This window comes from Oncorhynchus masou, chromosome 12, assembly GCF_036934945.1.
Source record: "Oncorhynchus masou masou isolate Uvic2021 chromosome 12, UVic_Omas_1.1, whole genome shotgun sequence".
NCBI lineage: Eukaryota > Metazoa > Chordata > Actinopteri > Salmoniformes > Salmonidae > Oncorhynchus > Oncorhynchus masou.
Genome location: NC_088223.1, coordinates 75,270,806 through 75,290,148, shown reverse-complemented (window position 1 = coordinate 75,290,148; position 19,343 = coordinate 75,270,806). Strand labels below are relative to the sequence as shown.

The 19,343-nt window shown below is 40.9% G+C and overlaps 1 protein-coding gene and 1 pseudogene across 1 annotated transcript in view; one reads left to right on the top strand and one right to left on the bottom strand.

Annotated features, from left to right (window-relative positions):
- The window catches only part of LOC135550816 (homeobox protein PKNOX2-like), a 112,878-nt gene extending 103,447 nt beyond the window's left edge, over positions 1 to 9,431 (bottom strand). The window contains exon 1 of the mRNA XM_064981944.1: positions 9,351 to 9,431. The gene's annotated coding sequence lies outside the window, so the exon portion shown is untranslated. The remainder of the gene's footprint in view (positions 1 to 9,350) is intronic.
- A 1,865-nt stretch (positions 9,432 to 11,296) lies between these two features.
- LOC135550815 (transmembrane protein 218-like) lies at positions 11,297 to 18,441 on the top strand (annotated as a pseudogene).
- Positions 18,442 to 19,343: the final 902 nt, after the last annotated feature.

Genomic DNA, 19,343 nt, shown 5'->3' with positions numbered 1-19,343 from the left:
TTGGAACAGCCAGTGGGAAGTAAGATGAATGTTGAGTCATAAAAATGCAACCACTTCTTAAATCAGAACTGGCATGAGCCTAAAAAGTCTTACAAACACACAGCTTTCATTCACGTGTGTGTGTGTGTGTGTGTGTGTGTGTGTGTGTGTGTGTGTGTGTGTGTGTGTGTGTGTGTGTGTGTGTGTGTGTGTGTGTGTGTGTGTGTGTGTGTGTGTGTGTGTGTGTGTGTGTGTGTGTGTGTGTGTGTGTGTGTGTTTGTGTGTGTGTGCCATTAAGAATCAAGGCATAAGAGTACCCACATTCATACACAGTCGTTTCATTTATGTTTCACTGTTTTTAAGGTTTAGATTTCATATTAACTCCCTTTTTTCAAGTCTGAATGAAATTCCTGGACACAAAGTTCACTGAGCATTTCCTGTTGAGGAGTGAAAACCTGTAACCTGTAGTCGTCCTTAGATTGCACAGATCTCTGATCAGCTTACCCTACCCAAAACCTTAATCATTAGAGGTTAGGGATGCAAAACGGACCTTAGATCAGTGTCTCGGTGCCTACTCTATACTATTTCTAAGAAACCTTGTCCTTGCTCACAAACCACCCTGGCCCCCTTGGGCTCTAGCCCTCCAGCAATACAGGAGCATGCTCTCTTGTAGGGAGGCTAAAGTAACACAGGCTAGGGCTAAACATGATCTGCTTGCAAAGGAACTGAAAGAGCAGTGAGCTATTCAGACATTTCTAACCTATCCTGCAGGGCAACCGGCCACAACTTTACATTCTCACATTAACTGTGAGTGATGTCACAACAAGTCTACTTCGCTTCTCTATACAAGAACTAGAATGTGCAGAGGAATTGTGCAAGCATACTCTGTGAATGAGCAAGGGAAGCAGCCGTTGAAATTCCAAACAAAATCTAAAAACTTGAACGAGGAAAACAGCAAAACAATCCAGTCTAACTGACTAAAAGCGAAGTGCGAGAAGGGACTGATTCTCAACGCAATCCTGTAGCTTTAACATTAACGTCAGTGTTTTTCTTACTCACTTATTGTTTTCTCACACACCCTCACTGAGTGCCAGAGTGCCAGACTCATAATTTTCTGAAACGAATGGGGTGACAACAAGAGAGGGGAAAGCAATGATTGAATGATCTGAATATGGCAGACTGGTCCTTCTTGGTGTACTGTGCACTTTGCGAGTTGACGTTTTCTCAATTTTGGTTTCAATAAAAGTTGTCAAAGACCATTAAAGTAACTTGAGGAAGCATGTGTATGAATCGCCCACAGTTATCTGAGGCTCATCAATTAGGAAGGAGATTATTTTCTTAATTAACTTCTCTATTTAAGGATTAGGGAACAGAATAGGAAAACGTCCACAAACTTTACTTTGAACAAAAGTGTATTTCAGATTCTTAAAGTTTGGACAACGTGAAATAAGTACAGTATCAACTATCAAGTACATCTTAACATGTGGACAAGCTGAATGTAAAAAATGCTCACTTCCATCCCCAATAAAGACTGAAGAGGTATCTTTAGAGGGACCTATGTTTTTCAAAGACCTACATTGCCTAGAACCCCTAAATCATGTAATATGTCAAAGCCGAGAGAAGCTGGGAGCTTTACAGTCTCCCTACGGCCAAAATGCATCAATGCACTATATTGCGGAGAGGAAACGGTACTCCTTAACTCCTTAAAGTATTTTGGAGAGTAAAAGTCTAGTAAAACATAAGACATAACATTACCAGGGAGAAATAAAATGCACTGCCACTCGTCAACGTCAGCATAAAATCATGGTGCTTTTTACAAGGAATTGGACCACATTGAGGAAGTCATTTTTAGTTAATAAGTGAAATTTCCACTAAAACGCAGTACAATAAATTATTCTGTCATTGCCGCTTAAGCGATGCTTTCAGTCCTTTGATCCACTGCTTCTGCTATAACAAAGCCCATCAGGAAAATGTCCTTGATTTCCTATGTCAGACGTTGCATCTGGCTTTTGATAATAAACCTCTATGGACATCATAGGGAGAACAAAAACAAGATGTACAGATGGATTTGTAGGGAAGGAAACTCAATTATAGACTAATGTTAAAAAGCCAAGAGGTTAGAGTACAGAGGGAAAATATTGTCCTCCAAACCAGAGATGTCCTGTAATACAATACACTGAGAAATACACAGGAAGTATACAGTAAGGCAGAAAGGGCTGAGTGATGTCATTCCAGCAAATTGTGAGAGATGGCACTTCTTAGGACAAAATGGCACTTAGGAGATAGCATCCATTCAATGGACCTGTGTACTGTTTTTCTAAGTACAGTCTACTACTGTCTAGTGCCAATCATCAACATAAGGAAATGGCCAACCAGATTCCATTAAGACAACTGTAGGCACATGGTTACCACCAAGGAGTAGTACTCTCTCCACGCCCTCTGTGTCTCGGCCAATGCTTTACAACACAGCCAGTCAAAATGTCTAGGAAACTCGAGAATGATATTTCACACCTCAAAACTAATTGTGGGAATATGAATGGTAGCTCGAGCTGTAGTTTTAACCTACGTTCCAAGAGTCTCCCACTAAGGGTGTATGTTTTTTAACCAACTGTAGGGTTATCATATTGCTGTGAGGGAAAAAAGTATTTGATCCCCTGCTGAGTTTGTAAGTTTGCCCACTGACAAAGAAATTATCAATCTATAATTCTAATGGTAGGTTTATTTGAACAGCGAGACAGAATAACAACTAAAATATCTAGAAAAACACATGTCAAAAATGTTATTAATTGATTTGCATTTTAATGAGGGAAATAAGTATTTGATCCCCTCTCAATCAGAAAGATTTCTGGCTCCCAGGTGTCTTTTATACAGGTAACAAGCTGAGATTAGGAGCACACTCTTAAAGGGAGTGCTCCAAATCTCAGTTTATTACCTGTATAAAGGACACCTGTCCATAGAAGCAATCAATCAATCAGATTCCAAACTCTCCACCATGGCCAAGACCAAAGAGCTCTCCAAGGAAGTCAGCGACAAGATTGTTAGACCTACACAAGGCTGGAATGGGCTACAAGACCAGCGCCAAGCAGCTTGGTGAGAAGGTGACAACAGTTGGTGCGATTATTCGCAAATGGAAGAAACACAAAAGAACTGTCAATCTCCCACGGCCTGAGTCTCCATGCAAGATCTCACCTTGTGGAGTTACAATGATCATGAGAGCGGTGAGGAATCAACCCAGAACTACACGGGAGGATCTTGTCAATGATCTCAAGGCAGCTGGGACCATAGTCACCAAGAAAACAATTGGTAACACATTGCGCTGTGAAGGACTGAAATCCTGCAGTGCCCGCAAGTTCCCCCTGCTCAAGAAAGCACATATACATGCCCGTCTGAAGTTTGCCAATGAACATCTGAATGATTCAGAGGACAACTGGGTGAAAGTTTTGTGGTCAGATGAGACCAAAATTGAGCTTTTTGGCATCAACTCAACTCACTGTGTTTGGAGGAGGAATAATGCTGCCTATGACCCCAAGGACACCATCCCCACCGGCAGGGTAGCCTAGTGGTTAGAGCGTTGGACTAGTAACCGGAAGGTTGCAAGTTTAAACCCCTGAGCTGACAAGGTACAAATCAGTCGTTCTGCCGCTGAACAGGCAGTTAACCCACAGTTCCTAGGCCGTCATTGAAAATAAGAATTTGCTCTTAACTGACTTGCCTAGTTAAATAGAGGTAAAAAATAAATTTAAAAAAACATGGAGGTGGAAACATTATGCTTTGGGGGTGTTTTTCTGCTAAGGGGACAGGACAACTTCACCGCATCAAAGGGACGATGGACGGGACCATGTACCATCAAATCTTGGGTGAGAACCTCCTTCCCACAGCCAGGGCATTGAAAATTGGTCGTGGATGGGTATTCCAGCATGACAATGACACAAAACACACGGCCAAGGCAACAAAGGAGTGGCTCAAGAAGAAGCACATTAAGGTCCTGGAGTGGCCTAGCCAGTCTCCAGACCTTAATCCCATAGAAAATATGTGGAGGGAGCTGAAGGTTCGATTTTCCAAACGTCAGCCTCGAAACCTTAATGACTTGGAGAAGATCTGCAAAGAGGAGAGGGACAAGATCCCTCCTGAGATGTGTGGAAACCTGGTGGCCAACTAGAAGAAACGTCTGACCTCTGTGATTGCCAACAAGGGTTTTGCCACCAAGTATTAAATCATGTTTTGCAGAGGGGTCAAATACTTATTTCCCTCATTAAAATGCAAATCAATTTATAACATTTTTGACATGCGTTTTTCTGGATTTTTTTGTTGTTATTCTGTCTCTCACTGTTCAAATAAACCTACCATTAAAGTTATAGACTGATCATTTCTTTGTCAGTGGGCAAACATACAAAATCAGCAGAGGATCAAATATTTTTTTCACTCACTGTAATGTATTTTTGGAGAAGGGAGTTCACAAATATGCGGCATCCATAACGGTTGGTGTGATTTTCTCTGCTTTGATCTGCTGTTGAATCAAAATCAAATATTTCTAACCTCACCCTGCTCAGCTGTTACCAGGGCTCTTGAATATAATACATTCAGGATTTACTGGCAGGCTTCATATTTCTCTCTGTGAGGCTGTATTATAATTTATTAGGATTATCTGCATTCCACCAGAGATAAAAAGCAAAAGCACAAAGAGGTTTGCAGTCTTGTTAAAGGTCTTTAAATGCAGAATTAATAATAAGCAGCTGCTAATTTGATTTAGCTTTTGATCCTTGAATAATCATTTTTACAGTAAAAAAACAACAACTTGATTTTGATGTGAATAATAATCCCCATCATATTGTAAAGAAGATTAAATGTACTTTCAATAAACGTTATTGTCATTATTGCCAATAAACAGGCAGTTAACCCACTGTTCCTCGGCCGTCATTGAAAATAATAATTTGTTCTTAACTGACTTGCCTAGTTAAATAAAGGTAAAATAAATAAAAAAAATAGCTGTATTCACAGCTTGACTATGATCTATCACACTATAATTACATCCACTTCAACAAAACACAATTAAAAACATCAGCCTTTTGTTTAGTGAGTTTTGCTTAGTTTCAGGAATGTCTCCCTGCTGTTACTTCATTTCCTCATTCAAAAAAAGGGCAATACGATCAAAGTGTTGATGCTAAAATCATTAGCAAATGACTAAATGTTTTATTCAATGCTATGACATGCTGTGCTCTTTTATAGTTATAGACTCATATCCAGATCTCCAACCATGAGGGTTGTCTGGACAACCTCTACAGAAGCATAAAGATCTTGCCACTATACTTGGTGATTTGATGATTTTGGAAAGCATATTGTTAAAGTAATAGGAACTAAATCCATTCACTTCTGCTGGTTGCTATTCAAATGTCGTGGCTTTGGAAAAATCCTTGAAAACATCTCAGAGAGTTCTAATGCATTTTCATGACCCTATCTATTTTCAGTCCTTCTGCAGACTGAGCAAGCAGCAGCGAAGGATCAGCCAATTGCACATGACACAAACAACATGGCAGATTGTTAAATACATCCACTGCTCCTCCAGAGCATAAATCAAGCAAATTTGTTTCCTCTCCATGTCGCTCCCCGGTGACGGACTTAGTGTTAGAGCGATGCCAACGCAGCAGTAGTGGGATAATGGGGCGAGGGATAAGGTATAAAAGCATCCAGGGTCATCCTTACACTGAGCCCTCCGACGGTTGAAGCAGGCCTCGTCCCTCCTCAAGAGAGCAATAGGGATCAAGCAAGCTTAGTGGACCTGGCTGGTGAGGGCCCCTGATGTGGAGGCCACAACATGCATCCCAATCATCTCGAGGTCTGCTGGTGTGCTGCACTATGGAGGCCTGTACAGCAGAGAAAAAGGCCCAAATGTTCCCGGGGATAGAACAAGACCTTGGTGCACTCCAACGTGATACACCCAGCAGACTAAGGCCTCATGAATGATTTCAAACAAAACGACTTTCTCTCTCTCTCCCTCCATCTGACTGCTAAGACGAAGATTATGAAATGGGGAATTAGTTAGAATGACACCTGAAAAACCTTGATGGTTTTCTCAGAGAAAATTATGTATTTGTTACTTCGGCACAGAGAAGGAGGTGGTATTAGGGACTAAGGCAAGGAAATAGCAGGCATTTGTACATCGCTTAAATTTTCTCAATCGCTTTATGGCAACACATAAATGCACAAATTGGCTTATAACATATGCTTTTCTCGCTCTGCTTATTTCCTTCATTTATGCGACTGAATTACTTTATTAGTGATTATCCCCAAAAAGCTGCAGGAGAGCACAGCATTGCACGTAATAATGTAATTGACCCATAAACTGGGGAATGGGAATATGCAAATAATGTCTGGGTGTTTTGTATCTGCAGTTTTGCCCCTGGGCTGCTTGTCCCATGACACAAATCAGCAATTAGGATCCCAGCAGGGTTTTGGAGCATCTAAATTGTCAATACCCCGATCTACCAACATTTGGAGTCATGTGGGGTACACAACAACATGGCACAAGCACTAAGGGTGAGTAGTTTGTGACAAAATGAAGATTATAGTGTGTGTGTGTGTGTGTGTGTGTGTGTGTGTGTGTGTGTGTGTGTGTGTGTGTGTGTGTGTGTGTGTGTGTGTGTGTGTGTGTGTGTGTGTGTGTGTGTGTGTGTGTGTGTGTGTGTGTGTGTGTGTGTGTGTGTGTGTGTGTGTGTGTGCGTGTGTGTGCTATTTGACTCTCTTATTTTCCACAACTAACTTTTGAATTATTTGCTTGGATCATGAGTCTGATATTTATTTTACAGACACAAAAGTTACATTAATTCTTTCACTCATATTCTTCTGTCAACACAAATAAAGACACATTAAAAAAATGCATTGTTTATGTTCATAGTCAAAGTTCAAACAAATCTGGTCCATTGAAGTGTTTACGACTGTCCCATATGTGGTAGATACCTAAGGGGACTAAATGCCTGAGTCACTAGCTTTTGTTATGTGACTTGTGAATACATTGCCGCAGCAATTTTATTACCATTGCTTGTGAGTACAACATGCAAAGACACCAGATGTTGTATTTATAAAGGGATAAGGGTCACTGTGCACAATACTGACCCTGCATCATGTTCAACACTATGCCACAAGGACTTTCAGCCTTCTTGAAAGTTGATTGAACAGAGCCCTTTAGTTGAATGAGGCCTAAAGATTAGCTTTCAATATTACATGTTTTACATATTATGTTTCTTTACAGTAATTTTACACGTTTCATGTTTACAATTACTTGGCATGTACATGGCTTTTTTGCAATTTCCAAATAAGATGCAGATTCTGATTTTGCACTAAATATTAACTACTTTGAATTATGCTCTCTGAATATAACTATCATCAGAATCTGAGAGGTTGTGTGGAATACTCCTTCAAAGGGAGTTTATATAATCATTTTTGTGGTAATACCTTGTATGTACATATCAGTTTAGTTCAAATATAAATAAACAAAAGGGTTATACCCAATAATGCCTCAACTACTGCGACTAAATAAAACCATAATGGAAGACCAAACATTGCAAATGGGCACATATTGAATGCATGAATTGTGAATCAGAACTCACTATAATGTTCGACAACTTTGAAGCTGAGAGGGAGAAAGACAAAATAGCTTAATTCTTTATAATCTATACGTGGCAATAAATTGTGAATACATGACTGGAGTCAACTCCAAATGATGTGACATTTTGAGAGTGTTCATGTCAAATGCCCAGCCCACTAAAAGCCCAGTCCTGGAATAGACAAGTAATCCAAAATAGAAAGTATATATAGCGACTAGGCATTGAGTCGTGCCACACAAAGAGCGCTAATGTTCAGTCTGGAGAGGTCTTGCAAGGTATGCCCCAGGAATGAAAATCAAACATTGTAGTCACTGAGTTGATGACAGCCATAAGCCATTCACTTATAATGATAGAAATATAGAAATACAGTAGCTAATAAAGTGTCAAACTGAATTTATTTTGATACATGGATTAAACTCATCCGATTTATTGACTAGGGCAATTAAATATCTATAACAATATTTTACATGATGCTATTTCAGATTAATTCAAACTAAAACACTGACTATAATGCATAAAAATAGGGCAGTGGGTTGGATTGCTTTGTTGGAGCGCCAAGTGCCAAGACTTCAAATTATCTAATCCAAACCACATAGCGAGCGCTACAATCAAATCTTTAAAACTCTTTGCCATGCTCAGGCTATTGCAAGATTTGAATTACAAGCCATAACCTACGTAAAATTTGTAGTTTAGACAAATTGGCAATGATTAGGCTACAATGACTAGCATAACGCATAACCTATGTGCCATAAACGCAAAATAATGCGCCTCAATTGCCTATACGTGAATTGATTATTAATGTAGCCCATGTGTTACTTATAAACAATTTTGTTGACTTTCATACTCTTATATTTATGTTACATACATTAGCAGTTATTTACAGTGAATTTGGGATAGCTTATTGATGCCAAACGGGACTATTTGTTGCCTAAAGTTAGTCCTATTCTATTACTTATTTTATCAGCCAGGTCTGACTGCAAAACGTGTTTTTTTCCATAGAGAAAAGGATATATTTCTTCCACCTATAGCCCATCTATAACAATAAGCTTATGAAAAGGATCAGATCGAATACAATGAAGTTTAAAGATAATCATCCAGCTGAAAATCTAGGAAAATTATAGACGACTCGATGTAAATATAAATCAAATCCATATCCAATAAATAGGTCTATCATGTAGGCTATGCCAGTCAAAACATATATGCAGATGCAATTAATAAAACAAATAAATATATACATGCATATTAATTAATTAAGAAATAATTATTCAATGAGCATGAATCCACCGTCGGAAAGCACGTTCAGGTGCAGTGTCTAAAAATGTCTAGTACAGTCTTCGATAATTCTCTCTTCTCCATATCCCTTGAAAACTAAAGTGTCCACGCAAAACGAAAACGCCTAATGCCATTATCTGAAACATATACATAGGCTATTTTATTAATCCAAACGCTGCATCCATCAAAAATCCTCGTCTTTCCATCCAGTACAAAAATATATCACCCTTCTCTGTTCTCTCTTTCCTCTCCTCTTCCCTCCCTTTCGCACATGCACTCTCTCCCTCCTCCCCTCTCTCCTTGTCTATCTTGTTCTCTTCCCCTCGCTCTCTCTCTCTCTCTCTCTCTCACTTCCTCCCTCTCGCTCTCTCTCTCGCTCTCTCTCTCGCTCTTTCCCTAGCATGGCCATGTCTGTATGAATAATGTGCTGCCTTTTGTAATGACGCTGGAGTGTTAGCCTGCTCCATGCTCTGACATTGAAAATGAATGACAGCTTACCTGAATGCCAATCTTCATCAGACTGACACTAGGCTGACAACACAGCCTATACTCCCCTGCACAAGCAGTGACGTGTACCATGTAAGACCCCTCCCACCCCCACCCCACCACCACCCCCGCCTCCTTGTAGCCCCCCTCCCATCACCTCCACTGGTCTCCCACCACACAAACCCCGGCCCTGCGCATCTCCATCTATTCAAACCGCGGAGTCTGCCGGCCCCCTGTCGGCGCAAATTAAAAATTACATATTGCCGGTGAGACAAGCAAGTGATGGGCTACATTAATTGGAAACATTGTAGCAGACATCCTAGTATGAGGATGGATACATTGCATAACTTCACAATGATGACACACCAGTGAAAAAAAAGAGCTAGGCTATAGGTCTGGGTCTGCGTTATTCATTATTCATAATGATATATTATTCCAATATTAAGGTGGCAATAGGCTACAAATAATATTATGACCATAATTTCTAAGATGTATCAGGTTCAGTACGTGTACTTAGTCCCCTCCTTTTTTCCCTGTTCACCCACGACTGTGTGGCCCAACACGACTCCAACACCATCATTAAGTTTGCTAACGACACAACACAACAGCCTGATCGCCGACAATGATGAGAGGGTCTATAGGGAGGTCAGAGAACTGGCAGTGTGGTGCCAGGACAACAACCTCTCCCTCAATGTGAGCAAGACAAAGGAGCTGATGGTGGACTACAGGAAAAGGCGGCCGAACAGGCCCACATTTACATCAACAGGGCTGTATTGGAGCGGGTCGAGACTTTCGAGTTCCATGGTGTCCACATCACCAACAAACTATCATGATCCAAACATACCAAGACAGTCGTGAAGAGGGCATGATAATACCTTTTCCTCATCAGGAGACTGAAAAGATTTGTCATCGAGAGCATCTTGACCAGTTGCATCACCGCCTTGTATGGCAACTGCTCCGCATCTGACCGTAAGGCGCTACAGAGGGTATTGCGTACAGCCCACGACATCCCTGGGGCCAAGCTTCCTGCCATCCAGGACCTATGTAATAGGCGGTGTCAGAGGAAAACCCATAAAATTGTCAGAGACTCCAGTCCCCCAAATTATAGACTGCTTTCTCTGCTACCGCACGGCAAGTGGTACCGGGCGCCAAGTCTAGGACCAAAAGTCTTCTCAACAGCTACCTCCAAGCCATTAGACTGCTGAAAAATTCATAAAAATCGCCACTGGACAATTTACATTTACCTCTTGTACACTGCTGCTACTCGCTGTTTGTTTGTTACCTATGCATAGTCACTTCGTCCCCACCTGCATGTAGATTCCCTCAACTAGCCTGTACAACTGCACACTGACTCGGTACCCGTGCCCCCTGTTTATATCCTCGATATTGTTGTTATTATTGTGTTCCTTTAATTATTACTTTTCATTTTAGCCTACTTGGTAAAATAAATATTATTCGTGAACTGCACTGTTGGTTAAGGGCTTGTAAGTAAGCATTTCACAGTAAAGTGTACACTTGTTGTATTCGGCGCATGTGCCAAATAAAGTTTGATTTGATTTAGTAGGTAGATTTAAGATTTTGTCATAGCCTGACCTTGGTGTCAAAGCTCATGAAATTGTAGGCCGGATGTTGTCTGAAAAGCATTTTGCGGCAGCCTGTGATTGAAATTACCCATGTTGAATCACCAAAATAATCATCACCACATTAGTTGAATTTATCGTGGTTATGCGATTGTAAAAAAAAAAAAAAAAGCATCCAAAGTTAAAGCCTAGGTAGTTCATGGCAAATAAACACAGGCGAGCCTACCCAATTTCAGATGCAACTTCAGCTAGGACTAGAATACACTACCCTTCCCAGCATTCTATTCGGCATTTAGTAACAACCACTCTGTATGGCTCTTTGCCCTAGTGGTCTATCCTATGAAATTGAAGGTTATTTGTAACCAAGAGAGCCAGGTGGTTACGTTAGTTGCTAAACAGTTCGCATACAAGCGGTTGGTAGGCGACAGTTGGAATGTTTGCGTTCACACACCATTATCATGAGCGGTCTCGAACAGTGATTCAATTATTTGGGAAGGAAGTTCGTTAGTAACAGTACGCATGCACAAGTTAGCCGTTTAGCTAGGTAACAAACTATTTTAAAAAAAATCAAACTTGACTGTCAACAGCGAGTGCAAAATGCCAGTTCAAACGAAGCAATTGGCATTAGACGATGCAACTCGTTTTGTAAAAACACAATTTCACGCAAATAGCTTTGCTTGATCAACAGCACTAGCTAACTAACATAGTTATCTCATTTGAATATCCTCAAGCCCAACGTGAGTAGTTAGCTAGCTAACGCGTTAGTCTATCCCTTTGATTTGGTGAAGAATGGCTGGTACGGTATTGGGCGTGGGAACTTTTTTTTCCCCCCATAGCTCTTATCTGGATTGTAGCTTTCGTGCTGGGGATGATCCTCTTGAGAGCTACTGGACCAACTAAGTAAGTTGTAAATACATACAAACATGCAGGCCTAACTTAGCTAGATACCTGACACATTATCTTGTGCTGATATGATACCAGTGTACACTGTACACCACACACCACTTTCTCATTTGCATTACCCTGAATAGCCTACTTCTACCTCTGCCAAGAGGTCTGGACTTTCATGTCGATTGACAACCTGGTCTTTTGTTATTTTATTATGATCCCCATTAGCTGTTGCAAAAGCAGCAGCAGCTACTCTTCCTGGGGTCCACATGAAACATGACATAATACAGAACATTAATAGACAATAGCAGCTCAAGGATAGAACTACATACTTAAAACAAAAAGGCAAACTATAGTATTTGTATTATTCTGTACTCCCCATATAGTATATGTTTCATGTGGTACACTACATGACCAAAAGTATGTAGACATCTACTCGTCGAACATCTCATTCAAAAATCATAGGCATTAATGGAGTTGGTCCCCCTTTGCTGTTATAACGGCCTCTAATCTTCTGCGAAGGCTTTCCACTAGTTATTGGAACGTTGCTGCGGGGACTTGCTTCCATTCATCCACGAGCATTAGTGAGGTTGGGCAATGATTTTGGGCGATTAGGCCTGGCTCGCAGTCAGCGTTCCAATTCATCCCAAAGGTGTTCGACGGGGTCGAGGTCAGGGCTCTGTGCAGGCCAGTCAAGTTGTTCCACACTGAACTCGACAAGTAATTTCTGTATGGACCTCACTTTGTGCACGGGGGGGGGGCATTGTCATGCTGAAACAGGAAAGGGCCTTCCCCAAACTGTTGCCACAAAGTTAGAAGCACAGAATGGTCAAGAATGCCATTGAATGCTGTAGCTTTAAGATTTCCCTTTACCGAAACTAGGGGCTTATCCTGAACCATGAAAGACAGGCCCAGACCGTTATTCCTCCTCCACCAAACTTTACAGTTACATTGGAGCAGCTAGTGTTCTCCTGGCATCCGCCAAACCCAGATTCATCCGTTGGACTGCCAGATGGTGATGTATGATTCATCACTGCAGAGAACGCATTTCAACTGCCCCAAAGTCCAATGGCGGTGCGCTTTACACCACTCCAGCTTATGCTTGATGTTGAGTGTGTTGATCTTAGACTTGTGTGATGCTGTTCGGCCATAGAAGCCCATTTCATGAAGATCCCGACAAATAATTATTGTGCTCACGTATCTTCCAGAGGCAGTTTGGAACTCGGTTGTGAATCTTGCAACCGAGGACAGGCGATTTTTATGCGCTTCAGCACTCGGCGGTCCCGTTCTATGTGCATTTGTGGCCTACCACTTCGCGGTTGAGCCATTGTTGCTCCTAGATGTTTCCACTTCATAATAACAACACTTACAGTTGAGCGGGGAAGTTCTAGTAATTCAGAAATGCAAAGAACTGACTTGTTGGAAAGGTGGCATCCTATGAAGTCACTGAGCTCTTCACCAAGGGTTAGCTAACATGTTAAATAGTTGCAAATTAGCTAAAAAGTTGAAGTAGTCAATTTATACATTTCTGAAGTTGTTATGATAAGATTTCAACTCGCAACCTTTGGGTTGCTAGATGTTTGCGTTCTATTCCCAACCCGACAAACCACCCTACTTTAATTTTTGCGTTAAGTAACCATCTGTTTCAAGTAACAATACCAAACATAACATATCATACTCATTTGAGTGTCCCGGACTAAACTATGTTACGTCTAGTCTATGAGACCAGGCTGTCATGTCCTGTAATCATAGGGTCATAGGTGAATGCCCCACTGGCTTTTCCACCTCAATCCCTTGACCTACACTTTTGAAGATTATACTGTACACATAATTTATTTTAGAGATGATTTTAAATAGATAGGCCCTACATCCTTAGTGTCATTTGACTTTAGACTAACTGTTATTTCCACTGATACCAGCTAGGCTACATGTTTTTCACTACTGCTGAAATGGTTCTGTCATGATTTTACTGAGAAAATTAATCGTTTCACTAAGGCTGCCTTTAGACAGCCAGACAAATTCAGATTTTTTTTCTACCACTAATTGATATTTTTGACCAATCCATGTGATTTAAAAAAATATATATATATTTTTTTTTTCCCTTCACATCAGATATTTTTCTTTGCTGATCTGATTGGTCAAAACACCAATTCGTGAAAACTATGAAGCATGAAAAAGCATGAACATTTGTGAAAAGGGGTTAGTTTACTGGTTACAGATTGGGTTGATTGAAGTGCCCTTGGCCAAATTTGCATTCGTCCTACAAAACACCCAATCAAGTGATTACTAGGAAAATTATTTAATGAAGAATAAAACATTTTCCCTTTGTACTGTTTACAGTACAACTCACATTATGGTGGGTATACCACCTCTAAGACTGAATTAGTCTGTTTGAGAAGGTTTGAATCCTAAGCAACCTGCCTACACGTTGTTTGAAGTACAGTAGACCAACATAGCTACTGTAGTAGATCAAAGCTGTGTGCTGGAATACCTTGGTAGAGAATTGGCCACTGACCAATCCCTATTTCACACTTAGTTTTTGTGTTTAATTTAAATTATATTTCTGTATTGTTTTTGTTGACTAACAGCTTCGGGGTCATCCCTGTCTTCCTGTATCCCTCATTTCCACTCTTATCCTGGTGTTCTTCGCCTGTAGCTCAGAGCCACTTTCACCATTCAAAGATTTTGAGGTAATCTATAATACTGTAATCACACACACACACACGTGCAAGTGAACTGCAGCTGGCTGCCTCAATAGTTGCCTTGTCAGAGCAGAAAGTTGTTGTTGTCACACTTGGGCTTCAAAGGCTCTCTTCAGAAGTGTGAGCCACTGGTGTCATGTGTTTTCTAATATTGATACTCAAGTTGAACAGGGTACTAACAGCAGCATCAAATTGTCTTGGCCACACAGCACTTTACTGTGCACTGGCTGAACGTCACTCAGGATTACACATACACTGTTTTGTTGAAATTGTAGTGTTGAGGGCTACCCTGAAAAAATAAAAGTTAATAAAAATCATTTTATATTTATGTCTGCTAAATCACTGCAGTGCAGTGTTGGCTGATTTTTAATGGAGTATGAAGATCTATTGAATTTGAATAGAGTAGTTGAGCTCATCAAATGATTCCCCTGAACAACACAGAGGGTTTTGTCCCAAACAAGTAATCTGCAACATTTTTTAAATCATCGTGGCTTTTGTTTTGTGGTCCATGTATGTAGGCCTAGCAGAGTGGCCTGATGGCCCTGGCTGCAGAGCTGCATTCAGAACATGTGGCAGTGTGTTTGTCGTAAAGACCTGGTCTGATTTATCTCTCCCCAACAGCAGCACAAACAGACTGCAGCGCTTTCCTCCTGCACCGCCTGCCAAATAATGCAGCCAGATCCGCCAAGCTGCCACCCCACAGAGGGCACCGCCAGCCTGGCCAGTTTGTGTTAGGTTTGTGTATGGGGAAAACCAGAACTACAGGGAGACATGAACTGCGTCTCAAATGACACCCTATTCTCTATTTGGTGCCATTTGGGACGCATTTACAGTGCTGTAGGCCTAGTGTCCTGTTAGTTTAGGCCAATGGGCAAGATCACCTCACACATGGACCTGAGGAATCAGATTCAGGCAATCTATTTTTGACTGCATGCATTCATAATTTTATTTTTTTATTTCACCTTTATTTAACCAGGTAGGCAAGTTGAGAAAAAGTTCTCATTTACAATTGCGACCTGGCCAAGATAAAGCAGAGCAGTTTGACACATACAACGACACAGAGTTACATAATCATGTGAATACATTCAGGATTTGCTGTTCTGCCATGATACTTTTTAAGGTTTTCTATGTTCCCACAGCGAAGTGTTAATGTAGTTAGGTTTATGTAGTGAAATATTATTTGACTTGTGGATGAGTTTCAAGTCCTTGGAATGTGTAAAAAAACAACAACACTATTTTATTGATTTACTGGTAGGGGTACATCATTTCTAGGCCATATGCAAATAAAAAATAAACAAGCATAGCTAAGATCGTTTTAATTCTGCTGCCTATTGCACATTGTAAATAGTTGTCTCAATGGTCTACAACTGGAGTACTAGCTATCGTTACATCAAAAACAATGCCAGTTGGTCTATTGAAATACGGGGGTATAACAGGCAACTATCTTGTCTGTTATACCTGTCTTAGAAGAGGCTCAACCAGATATTCCTTACCACAGAGATCCTATTAAATTACATTCTATGTTTTTGTGACTTACCTCCTAATAACTAGCTATTGTGTGTGTGTGTGCTAAAATAATAATATGCACCGTTTAAATAGCTAACAAAATGGCCACATGGATGGTCTGCATTGACCCTCTATACACACTCACTCTATGCACATTCTACACACTCACACTCTCACTTAATTCGCTCACACACACAACGTGCACACACATTGATACTGTACACCAGTGGAGGCTGCTGAGGGAAGGATGGCTCATAATAATGGCTGGAATGGAGCGAATGGCATCAAATACATGGAAACCATGTATTTGATACCATTCCGCTCCAGCCATTACCACGAGCCCGTCCTCCCCAATTAAGGTGCAACCAACCTCCTGTGCTGTACACACACTCTCAATCATCATATATGCGGCTGCTGTCATATATCCTAGTCACCTTACCCTTATACATGTCTACCTCTTATCAATCCAGTGCCTTAGGGGTAAGGTGACTAGGATATATGATAAACAGACTAGAAGCAGTATATATGATGATTGAGAGTGTGTGTACAGCACAGGAGGTTGGTGGCACCTTAATTGGGGAGGACGGGCTCGTGGTAATGGCCGGAGCGGAATAGGTGGAATTGTATCAAAGACATCAAACAAATGGTTTCCGCTTGTATGTGACAGAGAGAGAGTGTGTGTGTGAACACGAGAGTAAGAAACAGCTTACCTCTCGCTGTTAAACAAAAGCAAAATAACACAGTGCCAATTAGGGCCTGCCCTAGACAGGACCCCAGTACCGAGCAGTCCGATGCCACATTAATAAAACATGGCCCCCAGCTCTGGGCTCTGCTCGCTGGCTAATTGGCAAATAAGAAAGTGAGATGCATTAAATGAGAGAACACTGCATTCGCCAGAGACGATGTCCCCCCCCCCCCCCCCCTTTGCCTCACACTAAGGCCCTAGTAAGTATCCTATCTTTTAAGGAATATTGGTCTTAATGTATTCAACAACAAAAAGACAGAGTGATTATTAGCTTTAAGGAAAGCCTTGAATGATTCACATCGCTATTATCAAGTCTCTTGCACTATCATGTCAATTTCCTGAATGAGGCCATGTTTGCTTGAGTACAATATAATAACTACTAAGTCAAGTCAGACACTGTGATACGTTTACCAAAGTCCATGTTAAAGGCCCAATGCAGTTGTTTTCATCTCAATATCAAATCCTTTCTGGGTAACAATTAGTGCCTAACTTAGCAAGAGCAATTTCTCAAGCATGAATTTTACTAGGACAGTCTGAGTGGGGAGGGGAAAACTAGCTGTTTAATGGCAGAGGGGTTTGGAACACTGTTTGTTATTGGTCTAACTAATTGACCTCCTGATGATGTCGAGGCAGGCCAAAACTCTATCCCACCAAAACAAGCTGACATTTCAGGCAGTCTTTTCAAACACCTCTTACACTAAAAAGGCATTATCATAATTTTCACATGTTCACAATTTTATTGCACACATATAGTGTGCGCCTATATAACACACACAGAGAAATCACGTTGTTGACTGCACTGGGCCTTTAACATTTGGCTTATAATGAAATGTAAGGGGTAACCTGCCTTACCTTGCCTTCCATTTTCTCCCTCCAGAACTGATTGCAGTGGCTCACTTGTGACATCTGTTGGAAGAAATAGGAATTACACTGACCATTTAAACACAAGATACCCACTTATCAAACATACAGAAACCATCTATCCTAAACTAACCCATTTATCATCAGTTTGTACTGATGATAAACCAATGAAATGATAACTGTCTGAACATCTCTTTCTTCCTGCAGACCGTAGACACTTTCTTCATCAGCCGATACGTCCTGCTGTTGGTGGACAGCGTAGGCTTCTTGGTTGCTCTGTTCGGCCTGCTGCCCCCCCATTTCCTGGAAGCTGTCTATGCCAAGCCCTTGAACACACTAGAGCTGAGTGGCCAGGCCAAGTTGGCATTCTAGACTGGTGGCCAGGGCCCAATGTGCAGGGCTGGAGATGAGAAGAGGCCAACTAAGAGGGGCCCTAGTGAAATCGAGCGCAAGACAGGTTGGCAACCGAGCCCAAAAACAGACAGGGCCAATGTTTTCTCCGTGATCGACTGTTTGTTGTTGGGGGGAATTTTGGGCCAACTGAAATAAAGGAGGCTACTATGTTCTTTGGTATAGGCCACTGTAAACATAAACAATGTGTTTTGTGTTTATGGATAGCAATTAGGCTACTTTGAATTGTGGTGGTGGAGTAGCACTTGTATTAATATAATGCATTTATCTCTATTGCCTGATTCAGAAGTTCAGAGGATAAGACTGATAACTGTATGTATATTTTTGACATTCACTTTTTTTTCTCCACTTGTATTTATAAAATGGTTGTATTGTGATTTTTAGGAGAACTTTATTAAACTTTTCAATATTGTTAATCTTGCCTACTGAAATCTTTCCTGCTACTCGAAGTGTTTGAAATATAGAACTACGTCATCATACTAATTCTTTCACACAAAATCGCCCAGCATCAAAATGACGCTACAGAACTGAGGCCTAGTCCTGTATTAGACCCTGTAATGAATATACATAGCGCTTGTTGTCTACATTGTTCAGATGCAGCCGGGTGGTATTTTGATTGAATCTGGCTAAGTAAGATCTCTTCTGTGATTACACTCCTCATAACTGTCTGATTCCTGAAGTTTCTCAAGTCAGTTGAGCTAATTGAATGAAGAGAGAACCGTCAGTAGCAATGCTGTGATATACTGTGATGTGAAGTAGTAGCCCTCTCACATAGTTTAAATGGCGTGAGTGTGTTCAATAACTCCGGATGCATTCTGTGTTCTGTCACATTTGCCAGCATTTAAACCAGATTGCATCTGCACTCGACTACATTGAAATGTAAAATATTCGACTGACTGATGCCTTCCTTCTTTGAAAGACTGTCTCATACTCCCAAAGAATACAACAAAGCGGGAAAGCACAACTTTTGGGGGGGGGGTTTCCTCAAACAATGTGTGCTACTGTTTTGAAGTTATGTAATTTCGGTCTCAGATAAAACTGCATGCAATGCATTGTACAACTTGCACTCCTTTTCTTCACGAATCCTAAAAGTAGATGTCATACTCTGTCTGGACATGTAATCTCCAGGACGGCAAACTAATCATACAGTATACCAACTATCCCGTAACATTCGCACACTAACAAAACGGTAATGTGTGATACTGGGAGGCCAGTTTTGTAGAAGATCCTTGAAATTCAAGAAAAACTACAATAAATGGCCAAAATAGTGGATTCGGCTATTTCAGCGACACCCGTTGATGACAGGTGTGTA